We start from the raw sequence: 9,244 nt of genomic DNA on the forward strand, positions 1-9,244 counted from the left end.
GGCTACTATAAAGCAGCCATCTTCATACTAGCTTTTGGAGAGAAATGACCAGTGTTTACAATGATTTGCAATGATGCCAACAAATCCTCTGGCTAAAGAGCAGTTTGAGAGACAAGTGACCCTGTCGGTTTAATGTTTTCCAGCTTCTGACCACTCGTCACAGCTGTCATGTGCCTTTCTTACCTTAACGGAGAATTCTTTCGTTCAACAGCTCCTTATTGGTTATCTAGCTTTTGTCGGGCACCATGCAACGTGTTGGTTCTATTTTTGTTTGTTTGTTTGTTTCAAATAAAAGGGAAATACTTACAGTCTAGAGTAAGCAGACAAAAAGCAAAAACACGAATGAATTGATAAACATAAACTGGTCGAGGCTACGAAGAAAATGAGTGTCAAGTAGTGAGAGAGAATGACAGGTGAATCTCAGCTAGAAAGAGGTCAGGGAGATCGAAGCCAAGACCCACAGTCCAGCCAGCAAGGAGCCAGTCCGGAGAACAGCCAGAAAGGGCCTCCAGGCACAGGAAATAACCTGTGCAAAGGCCCTGAGTGGGCAAAGAGCCGGGGTTCAAGGGCAGACAGGAGGCTAGTGCGGCCAAAGCGTGATGACCAGGCTGACCTTACAACCTAGGGAGCTGGGACAGCTCCAAATGAGGCCTGTTATCCCAATGTCTCTCTCAAAAGTGTCCCAGGTTCTGCAAGGTCACTCTGATAATAAGAGGGAATCCTAAAAGGCAGGTCAGAAGGTAGGTGGGAGCTGACTGCTCAGCGGGTGGACTCCTGATGTTTATGCTATGGAAACAGAGCGGCCACCGGGTGGGGCTTCTGTAACGTCCTCAAGGTACCGTCGACCCTTGACCACAGCACCTGGGAAGTTCAAGACCAGATATTGCCATCCATTCATAAATCACAATACACTTACTTATTGAGTATATCAGACATTACATTAAGCACTGGAGATTTAAAAATGAGAGAGAGGACATACATATGGCCAAGAAGCACATGAAAAGATGCTCAGCATCAGTACTCATTAGGGAAATGCCAATCAAGACCCTAATGAGATATCACAACACATCCAGCAGGAAAACAAGTGTTGGTGATGATGTGGAAAATTGGAGCCCTCATACATTGCAGGTGAGAATGTAAAGTAGTAAGCCCCTCAGGAAAACAATCTGGCAGGTGTTCAAAAAGCTAAACATAGAATTATCATATGTATTGGTTTGCCGAGGCGCCACAACAAAGTACTACACGCTGTGCAGCTTAGACAACAGAAATGATCATTTCACGGGAGGCCAGAAATTCACGATCAAGGTGTTAGCACGATTGGTACCTTCTGAAGGCTGTGAGGGAGAATCTGTTCCCAGCCTCTCACCCAGTTCCTGGTGGTTCCAAGTATTCCTGCGTCATTTACAGATGGCCATCTTCTACCAGGGGCTTCATATTGTCTTCCCCCTGTACGTGTCTGTCGCTGTGTCTCATTTCCCTATTTTTAAGGACACAGTTCTAGTGGATTAGGGTCCACCCTAAGGACCTCATTTCAACTCGATTATCTCTGTAAAACCCCTATTTCCAAGTAAAATTATATTCTGAGGTACTATCTTTTTCGGGGAACACAATTCAACTCGTTAGACCATGTGACCCAGCAATCCCACTTCTAGGTCTATATCCCAAAGAATGGAGAACGGGGACTCAAGTACATGCTTGGACACCAACATCCATAGCAGCACCATTCACAATAGCCAAAGAGTGGTAACAGCCCAAGTGTCCACCAACAAACAAACGGATACATACAATGCAGTCTACCACACATGAAATATTATTCAGCCACACGCACACACAAAAGGAATTACATTCTAATGCACAGGGATGAACCTCGAAAACATTATGCGAAGTGAAATAGGTCAGTTACAAGAGGACAGGCGTTGTATGACTCTACTTACATGAAATATCTAAAATAGATAGATTCATAGAGACAGAATGTAGAACAGAGGTAACCAGGGAGGCGGCTAGGAAGCTCACGCTTAATGGTGCAGAGCTTCTGTTTGGGGCGATGACAAAGATATGGAGATGGATGGATGAACGTTTGCACAACGTGACGAGTATAATTAATGCCGCCAAATCGTGCATTTAAAAATGTTACAACAGTAAATTATATTTATATGTACAATTTACATACATTATTGCAAATATATATACATACGTATGTATGTGTATATATATATATAAAATCTCCACTTTTTTTAATGGAAAGGTCTAGTCCCTGCTTTCCATGAGTCACAGGCAGCGATGGGAGTCCCAGGTTTGGGCAGGAGCAAGCGCCAGCTCCAAGAGACCGAGATGACACTTAGATCTTCAATCGCTGGTTTTCAAGTTTAAAATCACCACAAAACACTGATGCTCGACGAGCACCTTCTACTTGGAATGCTCTCCACTGTGTGTCATTCACTGGATGGAGGTTGTGGTTACCGGTCCCCTCATCTTTCGTAAGGGGAGCTAAAGCACAGGGAGGCCGTGGGACTTTTTAAGGCCACAGGAGTTCAGCAGCAGGCCGGAACTCCGGCCGGCCAGGGCTTTGGGCCCCTTTCTGCCAGTGGAAGCTCAGCAGACCCATCACGGAGGTGGGTGGGGCAGAGAAGGTGGGGGAGGGGTGTCTCTCTGGCCAAGCGGGGAGGCGGGTGGAGAGCTCTGTCTCTCCCCGTTGTCATCCCGCCAGCCGGCTGTGTTCCAGCCCCTGCACAGAACATTCTGGGCTCTGTAGAGTTCACTCCAGGACCTCCAGTGCACGTTCTACCCGCGCTAAGGCCTGAAGGAGGCACGTCCAGGAACAGAAAGACCCGTGAGGAAGGACCAGTCCTGACTCCTCAGTGTCGCAGAGCTGATTCCCGAGGACAGACTGAAAGGTGCTCGCCCAGAGAGGCCAGCTTCCCGCTCCAAGGTGGTGCTTAGGGGCATCTCGATCAAGGCTCTATTTTTAATCTTCTCATTTAGTTCAGCCCCATGTTGCCTCAGCAAATAGAGCTCTGGTGTGCAATTCCCCAGGCTGCTGGGCGGATGAGCACAAGAAACCCACCAGAAGCCAAGGCCAAGGCCACACAGGGCCCGGGAGGCACGAGAGCAGAGAGACGGCTTCCCGGCCACCCCACTGAGCTCGAGGTCAGCGCCCCCCACCCCACCCCGATGCCCAGCTCCGTCTTGTGTTTTGCACAAATTGGCAGATTATGTTTCTTCCATCTGCTTCATCGGCAAGGAAACAGAAGCCCCAATTAAGCTGAAGCTCCAGCCTTAGAAGTAAAAATAGCCCGTGACTCACTGGGGCCGAGACCAGACAGACCGGGTTCTGTCACTTGGGCCAGGCCGCTCCACGAAGCTGTCATTTCCTCCACCGACGAAGCGGCTCCACCACCCAGGGCAGGGCAGTGGTTTGGCAGCTGACGGGTTGGGACGTCCCCCTCCCCCGCCCCTTCCTGAAGTGTGTCGAGCCTGGAAAAGAAAACCCTGAATCGGGAGGTAGTATTACCTGAAATCCTGGAAAGAGGGTGCAGCCTACTTGGTGTGGCTCAGAGGACACGGCCAGAGCCAGGTTAATTCCGCAGATGCGGGAGCTGGCTACCTAGGCTGAGAGGATGTGGGCAAGCTTCGCTGCCAAGTGGTGAGCTCCCCGTCACTGGAAAGTTTCAAGCTGAGGCTGCGTGAGATGAAGTAGCTGGGTGGGTCACAGGAGCAGAGCTGTCGGTGGTGGCAGGGAACCTGGGCTTGGGGCTCCGTTTTCTTGGAAGCAGGTTCAGTATCTGCCCCTCGTACAGGCAGCGTGAGCGCCTACCCTTCCTGGCCTCGGTGCCCGCTTCTCCTGCAGGAAGGGTTAGGGGAGATGGTGCAGACGTGGGCCACCCCACCAGGCTGCTCTGTGCTCTGAACGCGCATCCCGAAGGCCATCCCAACACCGGAGTTCCAGAATTTCACATCATCAGTGAATAACTAACTGCATAATGAGGGTCAGACTCACTGCGGTTGTCATGGTTTTTTATTCTCCGGTTTTATTGAGATTTAATGGACATATCTCGCATTGTGTTAGTTTCAGGGGTACGACCTAATTTGATATATATGTGTGTGTTGCAAAATGATCACAACAAAGTTTCATCACCACAGTTACAATTTTTTTCTTGTGATGAGAAGTTTTAAGGTCTATTCTCTCAGCAACTTTCAAATATACAAAACTACTCGTAACAGCGCGCAGTCGCCAAGCTGTCCATCACACCCCCGGGGCTCGTTTATCTTACAGCTGGAAGTTTTCTCCTTTCCGGCTCCTGACTACTGTTGGTGTCTTGATCTCCAAGATGCTCGAGCGTGTCCACGCCTCTGCTCCCCTGTGCCAGCGTCTGGCCCGGCCCCTCACCCCGCTTGGACCAGTGCAGTAGCTGGCTGCCTGCGTTCTGTCCACAGTCCCTCTGTCACGCTGTCCAGAGGGCTCCCTCTCAAACGCAGGGGAGGACAGGTCACTGCAAAGCATTCCCCTTCGCTCCTGAATGCGTTCAGGCTCCCTCCCACGGCCCCTGCCTTCTATCTGCCATCACGTCCCGTCTACCCTGCTGGTTCACACAACTACGGGTGTCCGGGTACCCCTCTGTCTGTCCACTCCTCAAACAGGCCAGGCCTTCCCACCTCGGGGCCTTTCTGGCTGTTTCCTCGGCCTGAAATGCCCATCTCACCCCACTTTTATCTAGCCTTGGCTTAAATGTCATTCCTCAAGTCAGTAAGTGTGAACCGTCTTTGAAAAACAGGTCTTGCCTCCTCTCCCCCGCCGGTCCTTGTTCATTGCGGCCCCCTGGGACCACCTACTGCACGCGGCGGGAACCGGAGTCAAGACGGAAAATCATTTTCTCTTTCACTTGGGAGCCCCGCTGCGCATGCTTCCTGCTCCCCTCTACTTCAGGGCCCTCTCGTGGGCCACGTCTCCGTCCTGCCCGCGGGTTAGAGACGACTCCCTCGGCTCATCTTAGAGCCGAGGCTCGGAACAGTGAGCCGAGATCGGTGCCCGCCACGTGGGGCTGGGTTCGCAGACAGGATGTTTTTTGGGTCCTTTGCTAATGATAGGAAAACCAGTGCTTGATGACGGATGAATGCCACTCGATCTCCTGGAGTTTCTCCTTCGCCCAGATAACCCAGGCTCCGGCGACAGTTCTGTGGCCACTTTCTCTACATAAGGACAGAATCCTAGCAAGTCGCCGGTGGGTGAGAGTACAGACTTTGGAGCCAGATGGCTACTAGACAGTTTCTAGCTTTAATTTTAAGACCTAAGCAAGTTTCCCGCCTTCTCTGTGCCTCAGTTTCCTCATCCCTCCCAGACCTGTCGTGAGGATCCAGCGAGCTAATGCAGTCCCTCTGGGCACCCACGCCCCGTGGCCACTGGGAAAATTAATAAAGAAAACCTCAGTGGAAATTGGCGTCGGCAAGCTTGTCTCTCCCTCCCCGGCACCCAGCCCGCCCTTTGGGGCAGGTGCTCCTTTGTGGGTGATGAGTGCGAATCCTGCCATCCTAAAAAGAGCATTTTACTAAGAGCTCCGGCGACACCAGCTGCTCAAAGTGAAGTGTCCAGCTGTCAAAGAAGGCTCTTGAGAGGTTAATTTTATGGCTTCAGGCATCTCCGAAGGTCAACTAGGACAGTCGGTGTGAGCCAGGGCCCATGGCATTGGTTTTAGACCCAAACTCCCGTTGCACGTGCCCTCACAGAGGAGGCACCATGTCATGTTCAGTGGTGAAGGTGACGGAGGTCTGGAAAGGAGCAATGGCTGATGCGTTTTGAGGCTCACCCTGGGGGCGCCCTGCACTGTGCGCGTGCTCCACCCACTCATTCAATCCGCACAGGTCCGTGAGGCTTTCTGTCGTCTCATCTTACAGGTGAGAAAGGCAAGGCTCAGAGAGGTTAAGCAACAAACCCTTGTCACACAGCCAGCCAGTGGCAGAGCCAAGATTAAAGCCCAAGCAGACTGCCTGGCCTCAGAGCTGCCACCTTCAACCCCGTGACTGCTAAAAACCCGTGTTCTGCCGGGTTCAGGTGACTTTGGTGGTTCCTGCTACAAGAAAGCACTTGCGTGCTGCTGCAATGGGTCCTCAGTTGTTTTCAGGTCCTTGCGTATCACGTGTCCCCGTTCTGTAGATGAGGACATTCAGGTGGAGGAGGGGCATTCTCCTAAATGTCTAGGAGACCAAATTAGCCTTGCATGAGGGATCCAGACTCACCGTTCAGAGTCCAGTCTGTTGGTCAGCTTCCCAGGCCACGTGCATTCTCAGTTTCCAAGGCCGGCCCGAGCTGGTGGTTGTCGATGGTTAATTTTACATGTCAGTTTGTAGGGCGTTTTTGGATGAGGTTAACATTTAAGTCAGTGAACTACGAGTAAACAGATTGCCTTTCATGATCTGGGTGGGCCTCATACAATCAGTCGAAGGCCCAAAGAGAACAGAATGTCCAGCCTTCCCAAGCAGAAGGGAATTCCGCAGCACTCCGTCCTTGGACTTCGTCTGCTCCTCGGCTCCCCTGGATCCCCACCTGCCGGCCTTTGGACCGGAACTGCAGCATCAGCTTTGCTGGGTTTCCAGGCTGCCGGCCCACCCTCTGGGTTTTGGACTCGCCAGCCTCCCTAAATGCGTGAACCAGTTCCTTTTAAGAATCTCTCTCTATATATCTCCACATTCTCTTAGTTGTTTCCCTGGAGAACCCAATTGCAGTGATTAAATTTCTCCCCAGGAATCACTCAATTTCTCCCGTGAGAAAATGGAAGTCCCAGCTTAAGAGGAAGGCCACATTTTGCTTTCAACCACCATTTGCTAGATCCCATTTTATAGATGGGGAAATTGAGGCCCAGAGAGGTGATGCAAAATGTGCCAAGTCACACATCGATTCAGCAGTTGAGACAGAAGGGAAACCCTGCCCTTTCTAGCTCCCGAGTGCAAGCCCTTTCCGCTGTGCAGGTCACCCTCGTGTCCTCCACCCCCTCCACACCATTCCACACACCCCGGCAGCGACGTCTGGCTGACGGGGGGTTGGGTGGAGACCCCCCCGGCCACAATCACTTGGTTTACTGGCCTAAGTTCTCTTGTCGCCATCAAAGACAACTCCCTCACGTCTCTCACGCACCACCATGTGGTGTAAGGCCTAAAATGAATACTGTGTGCTGGCCTGATAGCTAAAACTGGAAAGGCCTTGAATGATCTAGCAGGCCCCACCTCCGCTCTGCCTCCGAGGATAAGGCCCCGGAGCCGGACGACTCTCCTGTCCCAGCACGGGGCCTGCTGACCCCCGAGTCGCACGTGTCAGCCCCGTCGGCCGCGGGGAACACGATACCGGACCTGCTGGGCCGCTCCTTGGTTTTTGTGGACATCTCACCACAGCAGCGCACGTAGGTCCGGCTAACAGCTGCATCAGCTCACCACGTCCTTGTCTTATTATTAGCTACTCTCCAAATGGCAGACAGGTGATTCCCAGCCTTGCTTTCCATCTCGAAACACTGCAACAGATCTTGGGGCATGTATTTTTGTATAGCTGTGAGGCACGGCGGATATTATGTTTGTCGGTAATGCAGAAAAATGTTATTAAGACTTTTTTTTTTGGTTTAAAAATAAAATAAAACTTTTTTAGGTTTAGCTTCTTCAAACTCATTATACCTATGGCTACATTTAACGTAAACACCTTTTAAACCCAGCTATGTGAAATTCCCATGGAGTGCCGACTCGGTAGATGACTTGGATTTATACAATTTGTTGGATTAACAAAAAAAAGTATTTAATTATATAAACAGTAATAAACATGAAACTGTATTTCAAATAGATAATATACGACTTTCGTAACAATGGGATTAAAAATTCTTTCATCGAAACTACATAAAATTGGTTAATAAATTTGACAGTGGAGTTAAGGGCTGGCAATGTCACCCCCTAGTGGCTTGAGTACTCATTTCACTAGGAACTGAAATTCATCACTTCCGTAACTGCAGCTCACGACACAGGTCCCCACTGTGCGGAACCAGCTTTGGGACTGGCTTCAATGACACAGCAGCGACTTGTTCCTATAGCCCCTGGAGAGAAGCAGACTGACACTGGAGCTGAGCAGCAAAGTTTCTTTCAAGATTTATCCTCCTCTTGAGTACCCGATAGGTATTTTCCATAAAATCAGTGAACTCAAAGTATTCTTACTGCCCTTCACTGCTGTATCTTCCAGCTCGCATATCTCGCCTACTCGTTCTCAACGCTGACTGCCTGTCGAATCTCTCAGCGTTCTGCTAAACGCACGTGCCTGGCCAGGTGTCTCCCTCACCTGATTCTGGGGCCTGGACAAAGTCTAGACTTGGGCTGGTTTTATTTCGTTTTGTTGGTGAAGGCCCACAGGTGATCTGGTGCACGGCCAGCTGGGAGGCCCTGGTGCTGCCAGCTCTGCGGATGTGATGGGTGGGAGGCGGGAGAGAAGGAGTTACAGCCTGGAGGGCTGACCCCAGCGACTTCCCCCCAGGCAGGCAGGACCTGCCGAGGGTGCTGACCAAGGGCAGAGACCCAGAGTTGTTTCAAAGACATGTTATTACCCTTGAAATGCCTTTCCCGGGTAACGTTCTATGACAGAAAGAGACAGCAAGTCGTTTGGAGAAAAGATGGCATACGGACCCCAGAATCATAACTAAGCATTTGTTACCACAGCTTTAAAGTGACAATAGTTGTTGCTTCACAGGTCTCTCAGAGCCAAAACTTGAGGAAAAAACAAGACTCCTATAGGGAATCCTGGTTAGTATTTTTCTCTCCACGCTGCCCGCTTGTGCTGACGAAGGCAGGACTTCAGGCGCAGAGGCCCACCCCAGTTTATTGAACAAGCTCCCCTCTAGGTCTGGCCACCAGGGGCTGAAGCCAGCGTCCAAGGCCACTCTGGCCAAGCCTGCTCCAGGAGCCTGACAGGGAAGTGGACCACTCAGAGAGGCCCTCCTACTGGGCATATCCAGTGGGGACAATGACCGCCGGTGGCCACAAGTGTTCGTGTGTGCGCAGACATGCGTGTGTGTGCATGGCAAAGTCGAAGTTCTTAGAGCTGTAAACGAATGTCTTTAGAGGAAGTAATTTGTCCAAGGTCTAAGTTAGAGACAGACAGACAGACAGACACACACACACACACACACACACACACACACACACAGGGTGGGAGGAGCAGAGACCTAAACAGAGCAGCACGAGAAAGGGAAGCTGCAGGACTGGGAGACTCCAGGTGGGGCAGGGG

Source organism: Pteropus vampyrus, unplaced genomic scaffold (genome assembly GCF_000151845.1).
Source record: "Pteropus vampyrus isolate Shadow unplaced genomic scaffold, Pvam_2.0 Scaffold114, whole genome shotgun sequence".
In the NCBI taxonomy this organism is placed as follows: Eukaryota; Metazoa; Chordata; class Mammalia; order Chiroptera; family Pteropodidae; genus Pteropus; species Pteropus vampyrus.